The sequence below is a fragment of the Puma concolor genome, chromosome B2, assembly GCF_028749965.1.
Source record: "Puma concolor isolate L17-30 chromosome B2, mPumCon1.1.hap2, whole genome shotgun sequence".
NCBI lineage: Eukaryota > Metazoa > Chordata > Mammalia > Carnivora > Felidae > Puma > Puma concolor.
Window position 1 is genome coordinate 12,738,285 of NC_141671.1, and position 16,037 is coordinate 12,754,321.

The 16,037-nt window shown below is 42.8% G+C and overlaps 1 protein-coding gene across 14 annotated transcripts in view; it reads left to right on the forward strand.

The window, feature by feature from the left end:
* Positions 1 to 16,037, forward strand: part of ATXN1 (ataxin 1) — a 416,282-nt gene that overhangs the window by 93,638 nt on the left and 306,607 nt on the right. The window contains exon 3 of one of the 14 annotated variants that reach the window (XM_086706201.1): positions 10,467 to 10,662. The exons of the other annotated variants lie outside the window; for them this stretch is intronic. The gene's annotated coding sequence lies outside the window, so the exon portion shown is untranslated. The remainder of the gene's footprint in view (positions 1 to 10,466; positions 10,663 to 16,037) is intronic. 14 annotated transcript variants of the gene reach the window in all.

Below are 16,037 nucleotides of genomic sequence, written 5' to 3' on the forward strand. Positions count from 1 at the left end.
TAATAATATTGAAATAACTTTGTGTTGCGACAGATGATGTCTAGACCTGTCGTGGTGATCATTTCCTCACGTAGGAAAATATTGCATCAAGGGGCGCCTGGGTGGCTCAGACGGTTGAGCGTCCGACTTCAGCTCAGGTCATGATCTCTTGGTCTGTGAGTTCAAGCCCCGCGTCGGGCTCTTTGCTGACAGCTCGGAGCCTGGAGCCTGCTTCGGATTCTGTGTCTCTCTCACTCTTTGCCCCTCTCCCACTCATCCTCTGTCTCTCTCCCTGTCAAAAATACATAAACATTAAAAAAATTTTTTTAAAAATATTGCATCACTGTCTTGTACAGCTGAAAGTAATGTAATATGTTAATTATAACTCAGTAAAAAATAAGCTTTATCATTGGCATATACATATAGAAAAAAAACGTATATGTAGAGTTTGATACTGTCTAAGGTTTTAGGCATCCAGTGGGGGGCTAGGAACGTATCCTCCCTGGAAAAGGGGGGTGGGACTACTGAAATCCTCTTTTTAGTGGTATAATTTCAGTGCTTTAGAAACAATTTTTCTTTAGCCAGTGTAGTGTGACACGGAAGATTTGGACAATGTTGAAAAGTAATTGTTTAAATTGGTAAAGACACGGGGCGCCTGGGTGGCTCAGTCGGTTAAGTATCTGACTTCAGCTCAGGTCGTGATCCCGCAGTCCGTGGGTTCAAGCACCACATCGGGCCTTGTGCTGACAGCTCAGAGCCTGGAACCTGCTTCGGATTCTGTGTCTCCCTCTGTCTCTGCTCCTCCCCTGTTTGCGCTCTGTCTCTCTCTGTCAAAACTAAATAAACGTTAAAAAAATATTTTAAATTTGCAAAGACACCGTGCAGTGAAAGAAGAGGAGTGGGAGATGGGTGGGGAAGGGTAGGACAGACAGACAAAGGGTTTGAACACTTACATGTACAGGTAGTTATCGCTTGGGGGTAAGGAGAGGACCTGTTAAAGATTCAGACTCCTGGGCCCAAGGAGCCTGATGAAGTGGGTCAGGGGTAGGTCTGGGGGTTGCATTTTTAATAAGCACTCTCCTGTGATGCATTTGACATAAAAGGTTCTTGGATCACATTTTGAGAAACAATGTGAATAACTGTTTTAAAGCAAATATGTATTTTAATAATTCAGTGCAAAATGAAATTGTTGCATAATATTGATGTTAGAGGGCAGAGTAAATATTTGAAATCCATGACATTCTTGTCACTTCAGTTATATTGGGGGGGCATGTGATTTGTTTTTTGCATGTCCAAATCCTTATTGTATTAAGCTGTATTTATATTCAAGATACATAGTGATTTTGACCTTTCGTTGTTCTTAAGACTGTCATCCTCTCTGTGTGATTAATTGTGAAGTGTTGATCTAAACACCATTTTGGCTTACTAATGTTTTTTTGTTTTGTTTTGTTTTTTAGTATTTACATGTTTTTGAGAGAGAAACAGAGTGCAAGCAGGGGAGGGTCAGAGAGAGAGGGAGACACGGAATCTGAAGCAGGCTCCAGGCTCTGAGCTGTCCACACAGAGCCTGATGTGGGACTCGAACTCACGAACCATGAAATCACGACCTGAGCTGAAGTCGGACACTTAACCGACTAAGCCACCCAGGCGCCCCTGGCTTACTAGTGTTTAACAAAAACTAATGACTCTTGAGAATGTCAATGAGTCTCTGAGTCCTTTTTGAATCCGTTACAACCAGGCTGTCATTAGGGGGTTGTTTGGAGATAACATTTGTGCATTTCTTTTTTTTTTTTTTTTATTTAAAAAAAATTTTTTTTAACGTTTATTTATTTTTGAGACAGAGAGAGACAGAGCATGAACGGGGGAGGGGCAGAGAGAGAGGGAGACACAAAATCGGAAGCAGGCTCCAGGCTCCGAGCCATCAGCCCAGAGCCCGACGCGGGGCTTGAACTCACGGACCGTGAGATCATGACCTGAGCCGAAGTCGGACACGTAACCGACCGAGCCACCCAGGCGCCCCAACATTTGTGCATTTCTTAACACCCAGCAGTTACTCTGTAGATGTTAGCCTAGGGACAAACTGATTCGTTTGACCTTTTCCTGGGACTTTCGTTTTAGGTATGAAAACATGAGTTTACAATGCCAATCCATCTAATCCTGAAGGCCCACCATCTCTGTGGATCCTTCCCTGAGACCCTCTCCCACATAAAATGGTTTCCTCTTCTAAATTTCCAGAGCTTTTCTCGGATTCTCTTACCCTACTGCAAAGAGGTGGTGTCATTTGTGTATATACTGTCTTCCCACATGGGCGATACCCTTCCTGAGGGCATGATCCATATCAGATACTTTTCTGCTCTACTTCAGACAAGCGTTTGGCAGAATTTCCTTCCAAAGCACCCATAAAAGAAATGTGTTATGACTTGACTAACATTGAGACGATGATGGCATCGTCTTACAGTTTTTCGGATATTCTCACTGGTTTTAGATATTTAAAACTTTGCAGTGACTTCTTGTAGAACCAAATTTAAGAATAGTTTTCTACTCAGCTTTTTAAAGCTAATCATGTCATGATCTCAAACATTAGCTGGAGTACATCCACTCGGATGAGGGTGGTTTGTAATCTAGATGATACGCTCCGCATGTAACATCCAAATGAAATGTAGACTTGAGTTGCTGGCATGTGGTTGTGGTGAGAAGCAGTTGTTATATATTACTTGGTAGAATTCATATTCATATCTTGTCAGTTTACAGTGAGCCAGAGATTTAAAATAACATTTGTTTCTGTTTTAGTAACTGCTTAAAAAAAATTTTTTTTTAATGTTTATTTATTTTTCGAGAGAGAGATTGACAGAGTGTGAGCAGGGGAAGGGCAGAGAGAGAGAGAGAGGAAGACACAGAATCTGAAGAAGGCTCCAGGCTCTGAGCTGTCAGCACACAGCCCAACACGGGGCTCAAACCCATGAACCGTGAGATCATGACCTGAGCTGAAGTCGGACGCTCAACCGACTGAGCCACCCAGGCGCCCCAGTAACTGCTTTAAAAAAATATCCCAGATCATTATATTTTTCTTTTCTTTAACTTGCCTTCTGGTAGTGTTTTTAATACATGGCCTTTCAAGCAGTCATGAAACGTGTCAATGCAGCTTGGCAATGGGTTAACAGGACATGCTTCTAGGATTATTCTTTTTTTTTTTTTTTTTTTTAATTTTTTTTTTTTTTTCAACGTTTATTTATTTTTTGGGACAGAGAGAGACAGAGCGTGAACGGGGGAGGGGCCGAGAGAGAGGGAGACACAGAATCGGAAACAGGCTCCAGGCTCTGAGCCATCAGCCCAGAGCCTGACGCGGGGCTCGAACTCACGGACCGCGAGATCGTGACCTGGCTGAAGTCGGACGCTTAACCGACTGCGCCACCCAGGCGCCCCGCTTCTAGGATTATTCTTAATGATTAAAAATCAAATTGATTAAAAAAAAAAAAACCTGACCCCAAATACAGATGAACCAAGAAAACCCAGAAAACAACAACAACAAAATATCTGTGAATGAAATGTTGGTTCTTGGTCTTCACATTCTCCACATCTGTTTTCTCCAGATCTCTCTCTTTTTTTTTTTTTTTCAGTTTTTCATTTTGTAAAATTTATTTATTTAAATTTGAGTTAGTTGACTTACAGTGTAATATTGGTTTCAAGAGCAGAATCCAGTGATTCGTCTCTCACATACAACAGCCAGTGCTCCTCCCAACAAGTGCCCTGCTTAATGCCCATCCCCCATCTAGCCCATGCCCCACCCTCCTCCCCTCCAGCAGCCCTCAGTTTGTTCTGTGTATTTAGGAGTGTCTTATGGTTTGTCTCCCTCCCTGTTTTTATCTTATTTTTCCTTCCCTTCTCTTACGTTCATCTGTTTTGTATCTTAAATTCCACATATGAGTGAAGTCAGAAGATATTTATCTTTCTCTGACGTATTTCACTTAGCATAATACACTCTGGTTCCCTCCATGTTGTTGCAAATGGCAAGAATTCATTCTTTTTAATCACCCAGTAGTATTCCATTGGATATATAAACCACATCTTCTTTATCCATTCATCAGTCTTTGGACATTTGGGCTCTTTCCATACTTTGGCTATTGTTGATAGCGCTGCTGAAAACGTTGGGGTGCACCTGCCCCTTCAAATCAGCATTTTTGTATCTTTTGGATAAACACCTAGTAGTGCCATTGCTGGGTCATAGGGTAGTTCTGTTTTTAATTTTTTGAGGAACCTCCACACTGTTTTCCGGAATGGCTGCACCAGTTTGCATTCCAGAGGAGTGGGAAGGGAAGGACTCCAGCAGTGTGACCAGGAAGTAGAATTGACAGGATTTGGAACCAGCTCACTTGTGAAATATGGGGGAAGGCAAAGTGCTGAATCTGGAGTTCTCCATTTGGGCAACTCAGTGATGTCAGGGGACCAGGGAACAGGCTCAGTGGATCCCTAAGAGTGACGGGACCTCAGAGTCTTTCTCACCACCCACCACTGCTTTACTGCTTTTCTTTTTGATCCGTAACTTACCCCTTCTTGGTTGGGAGTCAAAGCCAGTGGCTCCTTCGGCTTCACTTGGGTGGTCTGAGGGTCAGCTGCTCAGGGCTGTGTGGACACCACCAACGTGAATGTGGAGGGAGGCAAAAAGGAAGTGTCAGTTTAGAGCTGTCCCAGTGTATAATGTGAAAGACGGTTTAAAATTTTTGCCAGTCTCAGGGGCGCCTGGGTGGCTCAGTTGGTTGAGTGTCCCACTTCGGCTCAGGTCACGATCTCGCGGTTCACGAGTTGGAGTCCCACGTCGGACTCTGTGCCGACAGCTCAGAGCCTGGAGCCTACTTCGGATTCTGTGTCTCCCTCTCTCTCTGCCCGTCCCCTTCTCACACTCTGTCTATCTCTCTTTCAAAAATAAATTAAAAAAAAAAAACATTAAAAATTATACAAGTTTTTCCCAACCTAAGATTGCTCACTTCAGATTTCAAGAGCATTGGGAGAAGTGCTCACCAAATGAGAACCTCAGCCCTTTTTTTTTTTTTTTTTTTTTTTTTGTGGAGCAGCACACTGAGGGGTCTACCAAGACAGAAAAAGAGGACAGAAGAGGACAGTGCTTCATAAACTATAATTACTTAAATGTTGCCCTAAGTAAATATTTAAAATATACTAAAATGGCAACATCAGGAAATATGACTAAGAAGTCAGTCGGCCACACACCCTTTTCCCCACCTTTGTGGTTGTTGAAAATTTCCACCAAGAATGATAAAAAGTGTGAAGATCGGGGCTGTTAAGTTTCAGAGGAAGGCCAAAATTTGCATGGTTCTGTTAATCCAGTGATGGAGCTCACAAATGGAAACCCAATATTTAAGTTAGATAACTAAAGATGAACCATTACAGTGGCTTCCTGTTCTTGACTTCTGTGCAGAGGTTTGGGCATGGTGAAAACAAACAAACAAAAAAACAAAAAGAAAAAAACAAAAACCAAATCAGGCCTGATCCTAACCCTATCACTTGCATATATACACAGCGTCCAATTTTGGGGGTTGGAGGGATTTTTTTGGGTTTGAGAGAAAGGGCAGTTTTGGAGGAGAATGAAATGCCTTGTAAGGCTGACAAAGTATAGAAGGATTACCAGGTGTTATTGTGACCTGATATTAGATCATTGCATCCATACAAAGTATGGAGCATAATTTTGCCAAGAGTAATTACGGTGCCGAGAGAATGAGTTGGAATCTTCTGTATTCTGTGGTCTGTGGACCACAGACGTATTCATTCAAAAGCTCCATGCCAGTTTGGGTACTCATATTGAAAGCAGAGATACAGAACACTTCAGTGGGACCCGAAAGTGCACGTAATGGATGTCATTAAGAATGGCTGAGTCTGGGGTGCCTGGGTGGCTCAGTCGGTTAAGCGTCCGACTTCGGCCCCGGTCCTGATCTTGCAGTTTGTGAGTTCAAGCCCCGCGTCGGGCTCTGTGCGACAGCTCAGAGCCTGGAGCCTGCTTCGGATTCTGTGTCTCCCCCTCTCTCTTTGCCCCTCCCCCACTCACACTCTGTCTCTCTCTCTCTCAAAAATAAATATTAAAAAAAAAAAAAAAAAAAGAATGGCTGAGCCTTTAGAAAGGGCAAGACGCAATCAATGGATTTCTGGGTGTACCCCAAATCCACCTTTTTTTTTTTTTTGACAAGAGTTAGTATACTCTCCTGCTTTCTTCTAAAATCAATTCACATTAGGATGGACCTAATTCTGTCTACTCTGAGAATGTCACAAATAAACTGGCATGGAGTTTTCAGTGAACACCATCGATTGCCCTGCAGACTACTCTTTTTCTCTTTAAAAAATACCTAAAATTTCTGGCTGAATGACACTGCTAATTTTGTCTAATCTTGGGACCGAAGGATCTAAAGACGTTTAAAAATAAAACGGACATAAAATTACACTCCTATGTTCTTCAGTCTCCACCCGATCACGAAAAATACAAACAAGCCTGATACGTTGTGTTCGGCACTCGGGAAGTGCTGTGAGCTTCTCCAGAAGTTCTTGAGAGCATTCGGCATCTGCTTATAGGTGTGCAAGACGAGAGTCATACTGGTGAAGCCATATTTCCCGCTGTGAGGGAGTACACAACTAAGCCCATGTGGGTGGGGTTTCCTGCCCAAGGCGCTTGGAGGAAAGAGGGCTGGAGTAGTTCTGGAAGGGCAGCTGTCTTGAACTGGGAGTTGGAAAATGACTAACACTGATCTAGGAAGTTATTCAGTATGTTTTCAGTGATTCTGGGGTAGCAGAAGGAAAGCCATTGAGGTTAGAGACATAATGGCCAGAGGTGCATGGTGACCCAGGGTTGCTAAGGATTTAGAAAGCACTTGAAAAGGGCAATTAATACAGACATACATGAGGTATTTCGTGTCTGGGTCTGGACCACTGCAGTAAAGCAAATGTCACCATAAAATGAGTCAGATGGGGGCGCCTGGGTGGGTCAGTCAGTTAAGTGTCCCTCCGACTTCTGCTCAGGTCATGATCTCAAGGTTCATGAGTTCAAGCCCCACATCGGGCTCTGTGCTGACAGCTCGGAGCCTGGAGTGTGCTTCGGATTCTGTGTCTCCCTCTCTCTCTGGCCCTTCCCCACTCTTACACTGTCTCTCTCTCAAAAATAAATAAATGTTAGAAAAGAACTTAAAAGAAATAAATAATGAGTCGGATGAATTTGTGGGTTCCTAGTACATAACAGTTTATACTATACTGTCGACTATTGAGTGTGCAATAGCGTCTCGCCTCAAAAACAATATGTATATCTTAATTTAAAAATACTGTCTTGCTAAAAAATGCTAACCATCATCTGAGCTTTCAGTGACCACAGATCATCCTAACAGACATAATAATAATGAAAAAATTTGAAAGATAGGAGAATTCCCAACATGTGACACGGAGATACGACACCAACAAATACTGCTGGAAAAACAGCGCCGATAGACGTGCTTGAGGCAGGGTTACCGCCAACCTTCAGTTGGTAAAAAATAAAATATCTGATCAGAGCCCTAAAGCGAAGTACAGTAAAACGAGGTCTGCCTGCATTTTCTCCTTGCCTTATTGTGGTGCCTTAGAGATGACTGGCATTTTGATTGCCTCTGTTTTCATAAATGTGCTTTCAGAGGAATAAAGAGAGGATGAAGGGACCTCGGGTTTTCTTCACAGAGCATCATTACGGGTGCTGCGTCCTCATGACTTTTTAAGAATCAGCAGAGTGGACTTCAAGCATCCAACATATGTGGCTTTTGAGTGAGACTTCTTTTTTCCACGGGATGATGTGGACAGTGTGCTTTGGGAGGCGGAAGGATGTTCCTGTTATACACATTCATTAGTGTGGGCTCCGAACTAATTCATCGAGCAGCTACTCACTTTGAAACAGGAAAATGAAGAAGGCATTTCATGATTTTTTTTTTTTTTTTTTTTTTTTGGAATCACGGCCAGAGGAAGAATCTGGATTCCTAAACCGTGACCGTGAGCTGGAAACGAGGAGTTAAGAGAGAATCGTTGGTGTCAGACAGAAGTTGGAGTCCTGAATCTGTTGCTAGTTAGTTTGCACATTGAGTACATTACTTCACTCCATTCACCTGTATTTCTTCATTTATTACAAATAGAATAACGGGGGGTGGGGGGCGCCTGGGCAGCCCAGTCAGTCGGGTGTCCAAGTCTTGATTTTGGCTCAGGGCACTATCTCACAGTTCGTGGGATGGAGCCCCACGTCAGGCTCTAGGCCACAGTGTGGAGCCTGCTTGGGATTCTCTCCCTCTCTCCCTGTCTCTCGGCCCCTCCCCCTGCTCACTCTCCCTGTCTCAAAATAAGTAAACTTGAGAATAAATGATAGTCTCAAAATAGAAAACAGAAGTGTCTACCACTGAGGGTGATTTTAAGGCTACAAGGAGATAATGTAATTTGAGGACTTAACATTCAAATATTAGCTATTATTATTATTATTATTATTATTATCATTACATGTGTACGTTAACACCCAAAGATAACCAGTGTTCTTTAGTCATTCTTAATAAGTAGTTAATGGTTTATAATTACATACTTACTTTGTTAACTGATTTCATGCAACAGGCCTTTCTGAATCTTTCTCAGGGCACTTAAAAAGTTCATTGCCTTCAGCGAAAGTAGAGCCTTACTAGATTATTAAGACCTAGATTATTAAAAGAAAGCATTTGCTGGGGCACCTGGGTGGCTCAGTTGGTTCAGCATCTGACCTCAGCTCAGGTCATGATCTCAAGGTTCGTGAGTCTGAGCCCCACATCGGGCTCTGTGCTGACAGCTCAGAGCCTGGAGCCTGCTTTCCTTCGGATTCTGTGTCTCCCTCTCTCTCTGCCCCTCCCCTGCTCACACACTCGTGCACATGCTCTCCCTCTCTCTCTCTCTCTCTCTCTCTTCTCAAAAACAAATAAACATTTAAAAAGATGTTTATTTAGGGGCACCTGCTCTGTGCTGACAGCTCAGAGCCTGGAGCCTGCTTCAGATTCTGTGTCTCCCTGTCTCTCTCTGCTCCTTACCCCCGACTCAACCTCTGTCTCTCTCTCAAAAATAAATAAACTTAAAAAAAAAAAAGCATTTGCTAAAGAAGTCTAAAGGGTACACCTTTCACACAGTCTTACCTGGAAGAATCCAAGTAAACAGGTGTTTTCTTGACAGTGTGCCCTTTCCTCCTGGCCCTTCGGAGTTCATGTCATGGCCACAGCCAGCCTATACTTCAAGCAAACACTATAGAACAAGAAATTGAATGCAGAGGCACATTTGAAAACTTAACTTTTCTCCGTTAAGCCAGGTATGAAAGAGATTTGCCGAAGTTCAAATCATTGTCACTCTTCTTAATAACCTTTTTTGTCTTGGAAAATGTAGTTGCTTTTTATGAAGAGACGCTATTTTATGTAACAGGCAGTGGGTCTATTATCATTTGTAGCAAATGAATTAATTTTAACGTAGTTCAAAACTTTCTGTTTTAATTTGTAACACAGCGGACATTGTTCAATATCATCTGCCTCGTTAAAAGCTCTTTGGGGTCCTCAATACATTTTAGGGGTGCAAAGGGGACTTGGGACCAAAAGTTTGAGAACCACTGGCTTGGCATATTGGGTCCTAGGGTGCATTTTGGTCAGTGTGTATCTGCCAGTTGCTTACGTCTCCTGGGAAAATTGTCCTGTGGTCAAATGTGTTTGGGGCCAAGATGCATGCTTCTCTAAGATTTACAATACATATCAGTACACCAGAGCCCCTCAAAAGTGTTTCCCAAATGTATCTGAATCTTTTTAGTCCTCGTTTTATTTTTAGCGTAGCATGACATTTCACCATGGAATTTGTCGTCCCATTGAACACACCGGCCAATACACGACATATACTACCCTCTCCCCATTTCTTAAACATAAAAAGCAAGATTCATCAAGTACTTTCCTTCAAATCCATGTGTTACTTAGAGGAAGGCCCATGAAAGTTTCCTAATTGATCTCACTGACTCTCTTTTTAAAAAGAAAAACCACACATCCTTCATCACTTTATACTATTTGGCTTATAATCGGCAAAGCTGACTTCACGATGCAAATTCATACGTTTGCACAAGTCTTTGAGACATTTTTGTCTGTTAATCGGTAGCATCTGCTCTTTGTGTCACAAGACGGAGTCATGCCATTTCCACACAAATTGTCCAAATTGCAGCCTAGCTAGGGACCTGTCGCTACTGTTTGGTATTTTTAAATGGATATATATATATGGATATATACATATATACATATACATATATGTGTATGTATACACATACATATATGTGTATGTATACATATATATATGTATGTATACATATATATACACACACCTGTGCTGATACATCATATGTCTTTCTAAAACATAGTCGCTCTTCGTAACAGAAAGGTTTATAAATGGCAGGTGTTTTGTTTTGTTTTTTTTTTTTTTAATTTCTTATGATTCTTTCTTTCTAGTTCTTTGGTTTCCATTGGTTGTGGGCATAATTGTTAACAGCTAAAACAAGAGAAAAGGCTTCCACAGTGTGGATGAGGAACATGTTCCTGGCTGCACTTGATGGACATTGTCCTCCTAAAAAATAAGGACGCTACAATAACCAGCAACAGTTCCGTTCTGACAACAGCGACGTTCTAAATTTGTAATGAGACAGAGGTACAGAGGTCACGTCTTTCACTTTCTGTATTTCATGTCTGTGTTGGGGGAAGAATGGAAAAGTCTTAATTTGTTGTAACCATTAAAAGGATGATAGTTATTGTACATTATGTAGTTCAAAAGCTTTTGTTCTTTATGTTTTGGCCTTGCCAGTTCCTACTTAGAAACTTAGTATTTGTTGAATCCTTGGTGACTCTCTATTGGCAACTGAAAATTGATTGTCCCTTATTCTGTAAAAAAAAGAAAAAAATTCAGGCAGAAATACCGTGGCTGTCTTATCCAGCATCTTGGTGTTTTCTTAGCACTGAGCAGTTTTAGCGAGAGGTCTTTAAATGTGCAAAAGGACATTCAGTCTACCGGAATTTATATTAGAGCATTTTGTAAACTATGCTGGAAATTCTCTCATAGTTAAATTAACCAGATTAACCAGACTGAAATTGAAGAACCAGATGGAGGTTACTCTTCAAATGGCAAGGGGCCACCTTTCCATCTTCTTTGATGGCTCAGTATATATCGTTAAGGTATTTGGGAGATTGAAAATAGAATCACAGGGGCGCCTGGGTGGCGCAGTCGGTTAAGCGTCCGACTTCAGCCAGGTCACGATCTTGTGGTCCGTGAGTTCAAGCCCCGCGTCAGGCTCTGGGCTGATGGCTCAGAGCCTGGAGCCTGTTTCCGATTCTGTGTCTCCCTCTCTCTCTGCCCCTCCCCCGTTCATGCTCTGTCTCTCTCTGTCCCCCAAAAAATAAATAAACGTTGAAAAAAAATTTATTAAAAATAAGAAAATAGAATCACAGAACTACGTGACAGGGTAAGAAGTTTGGTAAAGATGCACTTGGCCATTGTTTATATAAACTCTATGATGTTAACACTTCCTGCAAGGGAGAGTCATATTTTAGGTATGCACATACGAGGTGGAAAAGGTTATCCTGGAGGGGTCTGGTCATGCATCCACAGAGAGCTTCAGCTCTGGAGTCAGATGGCCCGCGTTGGAGTCTCACCTCCGTCACATTATGTGTGGTGTTGGGCAGGCGATGTAACTTCCTTGCAACTGTTTCTCCAACTGTAAAAAGTTGTATAAAATTCGTGGAACAGCGTCTTAACACATTATGACTGTATTAGTTATCTACTGCTGTGTTATAAATTACTCTGCAACTTGGGCGTTTCAAATAACAAATACTTACTATCTCACAGTTTCTGTGAGTAGGAGCCAAGGCACATCTTTGATCCGTGTCTGTGGCTTGGGGCCCCCATAAGGTTGCAGTCAAGCCATTAATTAGCCCAGGCTGCAGCCTCATCTGAAGGATGGGGTGGGGGTGAGGTTGGGATCTGCCTCCAAGCTCATTCGTACAGATGCTACCAGACCACAAGGGCCCCTCCATAGGCTGGCCTCACAGCCTGGCATTGGTGGGTGACCCAGGAGAGAATGTGTGAGGACATTCAAGATGGATGCCAGTCGTGTAGTCACCTAATCTTGGAAATGGCACCTGTTGCCTTTGCCAGCCTCTGCTTGCTAGACGAGAGTGACTCAATCCAGTCCATACTCAAGGGGAGGGTATTTTAGACTTCCGTATCCTACCATCTACTTGGTATCTAAGGATGTCTAATAGGCATCTTAAACCTAACATGCAAAAATGGAGTCCCCAGCACCTGCTTTTCCCACGATCTTTTCTGTTTGGTGAATGGCACCTCTGTTCTTAGAGATGATCTGGTCAAAAATTCGAACTATCCTCCTTAACTCTTTTCTTGCTCTTATACCCCTTGTCCACTTGACTTTCAAAATATATCCAGGATCTCACCAGTTCTCACTACCTCCTCCCCCAGTCCACGTGTTGGGTGTCTCCCCTGAATTTTTGCAGTAGCCGCTCCGTTTTCAGCATTGTCCCCTTCGGGCCTGTTCTTCACAGCACACGGAATGATCCCTTAAACATAAGGAAGATCATTAGACTACTCCATTCACAATTCTCTAGTGTGTTCTCCTGTCACTCGGAGTAAAAAGCCAACGTCTATGCAATGGCCTACAAGGCCTCTTGTGATTATAAAATTATTTTTCTGTATTTAATTGTATAAAATGATGTTTGTATAATAAATACCCATATACATATGTATGTGAAAGCATGTATTTGTATGTTTAATTGCTTAATTTATCTGGAATCTGTTTTCTGAATCATGTAAGATGGGGATCTGACTCTTTCCAAATAATGAGCTAATTTTCCTGTCACTGTATATTGAACAGAACACCCATTCCCCACTGGCATGGTATTCCACCACGAACCTGGTAGTTTTTTTCCCCATGCAGTCTAATTGTTGAATTTTAGAACAGCGATATTCCTAACAGGTCCTATAAGATACAATTTAGAGATTTCATTTGATGTGGGATACTCAAATACATGTAAAAACAACTTGAATTCTAGTTGGGAATTAATGATGGAGAACAGTTACTTGTGTCCCTTTATATGAGAGATAAGTAACTAATTCTACCTGGGAGATTGTGACTTAAATTGAAAAATCCAGGGGCGCCTGGGTGGCGCAGTCGGTTAAGCGTCCGACTTCAGCCAGGTCACGATCTCGCGGTCCGTGAGTTCGAGCCCCGCGTCGGGCTCTGGGCTGATGGCTCAGAGCCTGGAGCCTGTTTCCGATTCTGTGTCTCCCTCTCTCTCTGCCCCTCCCCCGTTCATGCTCTGTCTCTCTCTGTCCCAAAAATAAATAAACGTTGAAAAAAAAAATTGAAAAAAAAAAAATTGAAAAATCCAGTTAGCTGCAAAACTCCGATGAAAAGAAAGGGGAAAAAAAAATCCTCATTGCTTTTAGGCCACTGTTTCTGACACGTGTTGATATACTTTGCTGTCGCTGCTTAGAGCTGTTGAGAAAATTATCACAAAAATGCTTATCGAATTTCAGACCCTGCAAGGATATCATCTGGATTGAGATCCTTGTTTATCCAGGTAACTTTCAGCATGCAGGCGTATCTGTGAATGCTGTAGTCCCCTGGTGTTCTTTTCTTCTGTCTAGACTTTTGGTCTTATCTCTGTTTATAGCTTCGACTGGCCAACAAGAATGGGTATGCAAAGGAGATTAAACTGTTTTGTTGGTTGGTTGTTTTGTGGTGTTTTGTTGGTTATTGGCATTAGCGGCCCTGCCCCGAAGAGTTTGCTGGAAGATAGAAGTAGGTTGAAATTCTCGCTTGAAAGGAAGTGGATAGAATGTTCGGTGGTTTCCTTTTGACGAAAACGGTCTCATACCTGGTGCACGGTGTGTCATTGAGGGTCGACTGTAAATCACAAAACGAATCGCTTCAACTCCTTCACATCTACAGAGATAAGAGTGGGAAATCGTGTCACTGAGATCCGTCCTTGTCCCTCCCTTTTTCTTCCTCCTCCACAAGACGTGTGGACTTGCCCCTTGGCTCTGGCAGCCAAGGAAGGGCCCTGAGCTAATGAGGGAGCCGTGCTTCCTCTCCTGGATGATTTTAGTACCACTTGGTGCCAAGATAGAATCCAGAAGCGAATGTCTTTCTTTAGGCAGAAACAGCACAGAGAAAGAGAGAGAAAGAGGGCTTCTGGTAAACTTTGAACCAACACCATACGTGGCAGTCAGTGAGCAGTGGGCACGAGTGATTCCACCCAGAGTCTGGTCAAGGCGCAGATGAACCTGCTGTGTGCCCGGCCTCCCTGGGCCAGCAGCTTCCTTTGCGGAAGAATCTTGAACTCGACGACAGAGACCCCTCCAGGTCGAAACCACCGAGCTGGAGAGCTGGTAACAAATGAAAGAAAGGCAGTAATTTATTTTTAGTAAAAGAAGATTGATACCAATAACTCGCAGTGGGCTTGCCTAAATCCTCCTCTTCCCTTTCAAATTCTGTTTTTACCCACACGGTAAGCTCAAGACAGTTTGTCGTGCTCTGAACTTCCTGGCTTGTGTTGATTTGTTAGCAATATGTTGCTGTTACACATTTGAGTGGGAGCTGAGTTACATTGCATGAAAAAGCTGCTCTAGAGGCTAATAAAAATCGTGACAACCCCACTTTCGGTGGGTATTGATAGCATCAAGAAAATAAAAAAGACTTTGCCATTTTCAGGCAGTCACTCTTCCAACTAGACTGAAAATATAATGGGCTTCAACTCAACTCGCTCGTTTAAACATTACCCCAGAGCAGCTTTCTCTTCCTCCTCAAAAGTTCTGAGTGCCTACACGAATTTAACCACAGACAGACACAACCCCCTCCCCCCAAAAGGTCTTTTCGAACACGTTGAGTATTTTATCAAGCAATGGCTTCAGAAGGCTCTCAAGGAATCGGTAATTCACGCAGTCACCTTGTGAGACAGGAAAGTATATATCCGCTCTCTTACAGCTGGGTCATCGGATAGTGACCTGGCAGTGGCCGCAGGACCTTTGCAAACACGTGGAGTTTGGAGTCACAAGTGGGTTGCAGTCATCCTGGTGAGAGAACTGGATGGTGGTTTTGCTGTGTGTTTGCAAAACAGATGAGGAGGAGCTCCTAAAGGGCTGGAAAAGGCTGCAGACGGTTTTGGAAGGCCGTTTCCAGGCTCAAATGGCCAATGTCAAAAAAAAACAGCAGTGGGGGGGGACTTGTTAGAGCATGGGAAGAGCTCGAACAAAACCCCGTGACAGGTGACTGTTACAAGTCACAAGGCAGAAGAGGACTCTCCGAAGCCACCTTGTCACACACGGTTCTCATGTGTATGCTTTGTTGGCACCTCTGAGGAGGGGTAGAGAGGCATGCGCATTTTAACCATTCGTTTCATATTTAGCATGTAAAGTAAATGCCGCTTTCCAGCTTGGGTGGGGGGCAGTTCTTGATCAAGTCGTATCGAGACTCGGCATGAACACCCATCGATTAAATTACCTGTTTCCGGTGTAAAATAGAAAGTTTCCTCTTTCTGACCCTGTCTCTTTTTTGTTGTTGTTGTTTAGTCCTAATCGCCCTGTGTTTAAAGATGTTAATGTTGTCTCAGTGAGTCTGAGTCTTTAGTGGGCAGAATCAGATGACTTTTGATTTGACACGAAACTTCCTCCCCTTTCTATCCTTGATAACTGCCCATCAGTTATCTCTAACTATTAAACGTAAGGAATCCTTCTTTATATATTTATTTCAGTTAGTAAACTTGAAATTCTGCAAGCACGTTGCCGGTGGTTTATATCCCAGCTTTCAAAATACGCTACCTATCCGACAGGTGTTCCGTTTTCTTTCCCCCTTCTCCCTTCCCACCTCTAGTATTTCAGGGTACCATATGTAGATCAGTCGTGTGATAGCTTCGTTCTGATCATGAACATGCTTGTTTGAGGTTATAAAGAATACATCTGAGAGAGGTCAGGGATTTCCCCCTGAATATCAACTAACTGCTTGAAGTGGCATT